Below are 8,665 nucleotides of genomic sequence, written 5' to 3' on the forward strand. Positions count from 1 at the left end.
GGTATAGACACCGGCCTGAAAGCCTTGCAGGAATACATGAACCGGCTGGACACTTGGTTGTGACAGCACAGGGAGTGCTACCCCACCACTCACTCAACTCCCGCTGGGGTACTGCGTGGGGGTGGGACCGGGTGGCCTTCCAGCCCCCCCAGACCTGCTTGCGGGGGTCACCAGGTATGAGGCCTCCCCGATCTGGTGCTCAGGGTCTCCAGGGGTGAGACCTGCCCTCCTGCTGCTGGGGGAGGGGGGCGGTCTCCAGGTATGAGACCTCCTCCTACCTGGTGCTGAGGGGGTTTCCAGGTGGGCCCTCGCCTTCCTGCTGCTGGGGGAGTCTCCAGGTGTGATGCCTCGCCCCTCCTGGTACTGGGGGGCCTCCAGGTGTGAGGTCCTGCTCATCCTGGTGCTGGAGGGGCCCGAGGACCCCGAGCTGCTGTTCCCGATGCCGGCCGACTCGGTGCAGATTCCTGGGCTCTGACCTGAGACCTCTGGGTTCTGAGCTGTGATGTCGCTTCTGAGCTGGGATCTCCGGGGTCTTGGTTCAGGGTCGGGTCCCTGGGTTCCGAGAGCACCCTGGAGGACCATGCTGGGGGCAGGGGCAGGGCTGCGGTCTTGTGGGCAGGAGAGAGGGAGGGGAGGCACGTGGCGGTACAAGGAAGAACACAGTTTGAGCTGCACCTTTATTGGAGGAGGACACAGTGGGTGGGCTTTCCGACAGCGCGGGGAGAGGAGCGGTGGAGGGGGTAGACGGCAGGGCAGGCAGGGCCTCACTCGCGGTAGTGTGGCCAAGTCTGGATGATGTAGAGCTGGTCGCCCGGGGACGTCGCCTGCTGCACATCCCGGTGTCCTTTGACCTCGTATCGGGGGCTCAGGGCACCCGATGCCGCGCCGCAGGCCAGCAGATTCTGGGCCGCCCTGAGTGCCCGGGCCGGGGGCACCCGCTCTGGGGGAGGCAAAGGCAGGGGTGAGGCCGGCGTTTCCATGGAGGGTGGAGGCTCAGTGTGTGTGTGTGTGTGTGTGTGTTTCCGGGGGGCGTTTGGAATCAGGGCCCAGATTAGGGCTCTGCCACTCCCTAACAGTGATTTACCCTTTCTGTGCCTCAGTTTCCTCATCTGTGCCTGGCACAGAGTAAGCCCCCACCCGGCAAGCATCATAATGGTTATTGCTCCTTCCCCCTCTTCTGCCTCAGACCTCTGGGTCCCACCCAAAATAATAGCTGACATTTAACAAGCACTTCCTAGGTACCTCACCTAAAAAAAAAAAAAAAAAAAAATTTTTTTTTTTTTTTTTTTAGGTGCTAGGCTGCTAATAAAAGGGTCAGCAGTTCAAATCCACCAGGTGCTCCTTGGAAACTCTTATGGGGCAGTTCTACTCTGTCCTATAGGGCCGCTATGGGTAGGAATCCACTGGACAGGACTGGGTTTGGTTTTTTTTTTTTTTTTTTTTTTTCCATCCAAACGAGGAAAGGAGGCTCAGGAAGAGGTTGCAGAGCTTGTAGGTGGCAGAGCCTCTCCACCAACACCCGTGCTGCCGCCACCCCCCAGGCCCCATGGCAACCCCCTGCCCTGCCCCAGTCACTCACCCATGAAGTGCCCATGAAGCTGATGCCAATGAACATGGGGTTCCAAGTGGGTCCTGAGTGGGCGCCCTTGATGTTCCAGCCCTGGCCCTCGTACAACAGCCTTTCTTCACCAATCAGGAAGCTGTGGGGGTGGGGAGGGCACAATTAGGGGTCAAGGAGGGCTTCCTGGAGGAAGACTCCATCCCCCTCCTCCATTCATCCCCCTGTTCGTGCCACTCACACACAATTTCCCCAGCACCCCCCTTCACATCCCCTAATCTTCCATCCTACTAATAATGGCAGTAGCCATTTGAGTCCCTGCATGTGTCAAGTACAGCCCTACATGCACCTTATTTCATCCCCACAGTCACTACGGCCTCCATTTATAGACAGAATCAGAGAGCTGAAGCCACCTGCCCAAGGTCACACAGCCAGGCAGGGGCAGAGCCAGGACTTGACTCCCACCCACATGGTCATATTTCTTGCTCTTTCCTGCCTCCAGGAGGATTTGTTCAGCTCTGATTTTGCTGAATCGTCACGCAGCTGCCCTCTAAGGTAGGTACTGTTGTTATCCCCATGTTAAGCTGAGGAAGAGGAGACTCAGAAAGTGAGGGGGCTTGCCCAAGGTCAAATCACCCGGAACTCTTCACTGAGAAGCTCTGCCCCCCTACCCCAGCCTGCTTCCTGGCCTCTGGGTCCACCTGGGTGATGGGATCGGGGCCTCAAGGGTTAGGGTTGCACATTCCCTTTCCTCCTATTCCTGACCCCCCTTCCTCCTCTGTTGCTCCAGGTAAGTAGACAGCAATTGTTGTGCCTTGGAAGGCTGCTTGCAAGCTCTTAGGATCCCAGGAACTACCCAAGGTACTAGGAGGTAAACAGAGGCACTAAACATGTTATTAGCCCAGCTAACTGGGATGTCCCGTGAAACCATGACTCTAAACCTCCAAACCAAGGAACAAAATCCCATGAGGTAGTTGGTTGTGCATGAGCAGCCTCAGTAGCTACTCTTTTTTTCTTTTTTGGTCATTGTTGTAAATATGTCTATCACACAACTTTGGCCACCTCACCTTTTTACAGGTGTACAATTTACTGACAACACTTAAAATAACTGGCTATGCAATCCTACCCTTAATCAATGTGATTTTTCCATCACCATAAACCATAACTCAGTACTCCATAGGCAATAACCCTCCCTTTCCCCCTCCCTCCCAGCCGTAGTAACCACTAAGAAAAGTTGGCCTCTACATATTTGCCTTTTCTTGTCTTTTTGTTTAAGTGAGGCCATAAAATATTAGCCCTTTTTTGATTGACTTATTTCCCTCAGCATAATGCCTTCAAACTCCATTCATATCGTAGCATGTATCAAGACTTCATTTCTCCTACCGGCTGTGAAGGATAAAATCCTGAGCTGGAAGAGCTGTGAATACCCTTGGAGGCATCTGAACTTCTCTGAGATGGGTTTTCAGATTCCCGGGCCCCACCTTAGCCCTACTGAGCCAGCGCCTAGAGGTGGGGCCAGGGAACCTGCATTTTAAATAAACTGTCCAGGTGAATATGATATTCACCAACGTCTGGGAGCCTGTAGTGTTCCAGCTTCCCCTCCCACCGTGCAAACGCTTGTGCAGGTCCCCAGCCTACTGCACAGAAAGGGAAGCTGGTGGGCGTGGGCCCCAGAGGCAGATCTGACCACCTAGCCGGTGTTTGGGCTCTCACCTCCCACATGACCACCAGAGGGCGCCTGTGAAAACCTAAGTCAGCTCACCCTCTCAAGAATTAAAACCATAAGTCCTCACCATGGTCCACAGACCCTACACCATTTGGTCCCTACCAACCTCTTCCTCCTCATCATACCACTCCCGCCAGCTACTCCCAGCCATACCCACCTCTACCTTTCAGACATGACCAGCCCACTCCAGCCTCACGGCCTTTGCACCTGCTATAAGCCCCAAAACACCAAACCAGCTGCGGTCAAGTTGATTCCGACTTGTGGCGACCCCGTGTGTGTCTGAGTAGAACTGCTCCAGGCTGTGACCTTTCAGAAGCTGATCACCAGGCTTTTCTTCCGAAGCACCTTTGGATGGATTTGAACCACCAACCTTTCAGTTAGTAGTCGAGCTATGAACTGTTTGCAATATCCAGACTCCTGCTCTTACCTGCTGTGCCCCTGCTTACCACACTCTTCCCTCAGCTACCTACCCTAGGGCCAACTCAAAGCCACGTTCTCAGGGAGGCCTTCCCTCACCCCATTCTTCCAGAGGAGCCTGTGTGGGTCCCGTTCTAGCTCCCAAGGTCACTCTCACATCACCCTGTTCCTTTTTTCCCTCACGTCTATCACCATCTGAGTCCATCCTGTTGATTTTGCTTGTTTCTCACCTGTTTCTCCCTGCTGGTCTCTTATTGGACTAGGGCTGGATTCACACTGTTCAAGGCTGTGTCCCCACCCCAGTGTCCGGCATGTGGCCTGGTACACAGCAGGTGCCTAGTAGCAATAAGTCATGTATTTTGGGGGCTCCTACTATATGCCAGAGTGCCTGGGTGCTGCAAACAGTTAAGACTCACCTGCTAACCGAGAAGTTAGAGGTTCAAGTCTACCTAGAGGTGCCTCGGAAGAAAGGCCTGGAGATCTACTGCCAAAAAAAAATCAGCCTTTGAAAACCCTATGGAGCACAGTTCTACTCTGACAGGATGGGTCCTCTGTCAGCTGAAGCTCACTGGATGCAGACTGGCTGTCGTACTGTATGCCAGGCAGTGTCTAAGTGCTTTGCAAGAACTGGCTCATTTAATGATCAGGTGGGCCACCGTCCTGGGAACTTTGCAGGGGAGGGAGCTGAAGCTGAGAGAGGTGAGTGGGTGACCTGCCAGGACTCAGCCAGCAATTAGCCGAGCTGGGGCTGGAGCCCAGCCCACACTTAATCAGCCTGGTTTTCTGCCTCCTGACAAAGGCATCAAGGGACACCTTTGAGTGTCTTAGGTAAAACCTGCTCCTTCCAGGCACACCTATGTTCACTGCAGCATTATTCACAATAGCAAAAAAAAAAAAAGAACACAACCTAAGTGCCCATCGACGAATGAATGGTTAAGCAAAATGTGGCACATACATACAATGGTATAAAAATGGCATGGCAGAGGGCGTCTGACCTCATCTAACTTCACAAGTGTGAAGAATCAAGATCAACAGCCCAAGGCTGATTCCTATGAGGCGGAGGTCAGACAAGCCTCCTCTCTCCTCCATCTTTACCAATTCTGGCACCAACTGTCCCTCCCATGGCACTTTTCTGTTGGGTTTGATCATTTGTTGCAGTGGCCACAGAGAAAGAAGGCATAACAGGCACCAAGCAAGTTAGCAGAACACATTACATTAGCCTTCAAGACTTCGCAAATAATCCTCTGTCCTCTGAGACCATTTACACAATGATTATGGGATTGACTCATGATTACGGAGTTTATTAGGGAAGTAACAGATTACAAATCAGGATCAGGAACAACTCAGGATACAGTTCTTCAGTCAGGACAGCCTGTTCTCAGCCATGCCTGCGGGAAGGCCTCTCTCTGGCCCTTGGCCTCTTGGCTCCTTGGCCTGGCCTCTGCCCTGCTCAGGCAAGTGTTATAAAGCTCTTTAGCTCTGCCAATAAGTGCCCGGAGGCACCCCACGCCACCAGTAAGCATTGATTCAAATGTGCTGAGCTCTCTCGCCCTGCTCTGTGGGTTGGCAAGCCTAGCTCTGCTAGGTGTCTGGAGGCACCCCACTCTGCCAGCAGGCCTCAGCCTGAAGGCACTCAGCTGTCTCGTTCCATGGGCTGGGAAGCCCACTGAGCCATCTCCTGCCAGTCTCCTGATCCTGCTGCCTCTGCTGCTGCTTCTTGCTGTCTCTCATTGTCTTCTGTGTTACAGCTCTCTCTGTCTTCTGAGTCTACGAGGCTCTTAGCGCAGGGACCCTGGGTCCAAAGGATGAGCTCCACTCCTGGCTCTTCTTTTTTCATTGTAGTGCGGTCCCCCCGCCCCCCGCTTGTGAATTGGCTCTCTTTTAAGCCTAACAGTGGCAAAACTGACCAATCCCTCCCTCATTAGAGTTCCATACAACTTATTTGCATGGTCCCACCCCCACAAGGGTACCATGCACTTTATTTACATTATTAGCAAGCTATCCAATTCCCTTGGTGGGCCACAAGCACTTCCTTTGTACAGTCCCACCCAGTTATTTGGTGGAAGTTACAAAGACTGTGGCTAGAAGGGCCATATTAAGCACATAATTCAGTATACCGCAAATGGAATACAACACAAGCAATGATAAGTCTGTGAAACCTATAACATGGATGAACCTGGAGGACATAATGTGAAGTGAAATAAGTCAGTCAAATAAGGACAAATATTGTATGATTCCCCTCTTATAAGAATATGAGAATAGACATATATAAAAAGACCAGTGTTCACTAGTGTTTACCAAGGAGAGGTGGGAGGGGAGGGGGAATGTCATGGATTGAATTGTGTTCCCCAAAATAGCTGTCAACATGGCTAGGTCATGATTCCCAGTATTGTATGATTGTCTAGCGTTTTGTCATCTGATGTGATTTCCCTATGTGTTATAAATCCTATCACTATGATGTAATGAGATGGATAAGTGACAGTTATATTGATAAGATCTATAAGATTTTTTTTTATAAGATTAGATAGTGTCTTAAGGCAATCTCTCTTGAGATATAAAAGACAGAAGCAAGCAGAGAGACATGGGGACCCCGTACCACCAAGAAAGCCGTGCCGGGAGCAGAGCTCATCTTTTGGACCTGGAGTTCCTGCATGGAGAAGCTCCTAGTCCAGAGGAAGATTGATGACAAGGCCTCTCCTCCAGAGCCAACAGAGAGAGAAAGCCTTCCCCTGGAGCTGATCCCTGAATTTGGACTTCTAGCTTTCTAGACTGTGAGAAAATTAATTTCTCTTTGTTAAAGCCATCCACTTGCGGTATTTCTGTTATAGCTGCACTAGATGACTAAGACAGGGAATCACAGTCCAGATCATAGACACTTGCTGTTTTTGGTGACAGGGAAAGTGGCATTGAATGTGGATGTAGTGACCACAGCTTGGCCAAAGTGAATGATGTCACTGAGAAGCGCTCAAGACAATAGGATGCTTGAACTAAAGAATTTGACATATATAATTTTGCAGCACCAACAATAACAAAAAACAAGTGTATGGTCACATATGTATGTGTATAGGCGTATAGGTATATAGGCAGGTACAAGTGGGTACATACGTGTGCACAGATAGAAATATCTATCTATACGTGTAAGTACAGATATGTGTGTGCAGGCACATATATTCGTAGAAGACACAATTACAGAAATTTGTCACATGTAACCAAATTCCTTGCAAGATTGGTTTTCTAGGTTCGAAGGGTTAGGACCTTAGTCTCATGGGACAATGCAGTCATTTGGCATAATATAGTTCCCCAAGTTCGCGCATGCATCCTAGTGAAGTGAGTAGTGTCTGAGTTCTTAAAAGCTTGTGAGGGGCATCTAAGAGACAGCTATTGAACTCTACTCATCATGGAACAAAAGAGTAAGAAGGAAAAAAAGCCTTACAGAAGAAACAAGTCTCCATGGCTAATAGCCTACAAAAGCCATGGCCTCATGTACCATGAGACCAGAAAAACTAGATGATGCCTGGCTACCACTACTGACTGTTCTAACCAGGGTCACAATCGATGCTCCTGCATAGAATGGGAGAAAAATGGGAGGAGAGAAAAAACACAAATTAAAAAAAAAAAAAGGCCGGACTTACATGTACCAGTTGGACCCAGAAGCCTCCCTGAGATACTCTTTAAACCTTGACCCAAAAGTATCCCCTGAGATCATCTTTTAGAAAATAACAGAGTAGCAAGCAAAATAAAGGATATTACTTATATATACAGTGCTCCACTTAAAAACCATCAGTATGAGACCCAAAGGTCAACAGTTACTGAAAAGCAAAAATGAGAAGATAAAGGGGCAGGGAAACCAGAGCAAGGGAAAGGGAACAACCCAAAACACAAAGAGAATGTTGATACATTGTGAAAATTGTAGCTAATGTCATTGAACAATTTGTATAGAAATTGTCAGATGGGAACTCAATTTACTATGCAAACTTTCACCAAAAACACAATTTTTTTTTTTAAAGCAAGCAAACCCCTGCCCCTTCCTCTGCAGGGCAGAGCTGGGACTTCAGTCTCTTCCCCCTCTCAGGTGTCTTTGTGCTGCCTGCAGTTCCCAGTCCTTTGTGACCACCCAGGGGAGCAACCAAGGCCCCTGGAGGTTGAGTGAACTGCCCAGGGTGCCAGCCTGGAGGCTCCAGAACCAGGCCTAGAACTGGGTTCTACTGCTTCCTGGCTGACACCCTTTCCGCCATGCCAGCCCCCTCCCAGCCTGGGGTCCTTGCCTGGGCCTAGCGGCCTCCGCACTCACTTGCAGCACACGTTGTCTCACCACCCTTTCTCCCACATGTGACAATGCTGCACTTCCAGGGCCTGCTGCTGACACGAGACAGAGGGTGTCACAGGTGATACCTGCTGTGTTTGACACTATCACGTGGCACACGGCCAAGCTCAGGCGCTGCCGGCACTTGGACGCTGTGCCCCCCCACCACCACTTGCTCCTGGACATGATGTGAACCCAGCAGGCTGAGGTCTCTGCACGCTGAACAGCCTCCAGAGCGAGGAGGGCACAGGTGAACAGCGTACAGCTGCTGGACATGGCGGGCAAGGCACCCAGGGGTGGTCAGGAGCTTGCCCTGGCCTGGCCACCTTCATCTGCTGAGGTGGAGCAGCCGGCTGCAGGGGGGTCTTGCTTCACACTCTGGTGGGAGTTCTGGATCAGGTCACCCTGGAACCAGACTCCACTTTCTGCTCTGGCAGGGCCAGAATAGGATGTGGTGCGGTCAGGTCTGGGTGTGGGGGCAGGGAGGAGCCCATGAAAATGCCAGGGGGCCGCTCACCCAAGGTGGGAATGGGGATGGGGAGGAGCGCACGGGCCTCTTGTCACTTTGCCCTGTGGTTTCTGGAAGACCCAGGGCCTGGATTCCCACCCTCTATTCTCTCTTCCATGGGTATGGATTGGACAATTACCAAAAACTTACCAC

General features: G+C 51.1%; 1 pseudogene; it reads right to left on the reverse strand.

The window, feature by feature from the left end:
* Positions 1 to 746: 746 nt before the first annotated feature.
* LOC126085613 (peptidoglycan recognition protein 1-like) lies at positions 747 to 8,280 on the reverse strand (annotated as a pseudogene).
* Between the last annotated feature and the right edge of the window lie 385 nt (positions 8,281 to 8,665).

This window comes from Elephas maximus, chromosome 11, assembly GCF_024166365.1.
Source record: "Elephas maximus indicus isolate mEleMax1 chromosome 11, mEleMax1 primary haplotype, whole genome shotgun sequence".
Taxonomy (NCBI): Eukaryota; Metazoa; Chordata; class Mammalia; order Proboscidea; family Elephantidae; genus Elephas; species Elephas maximus.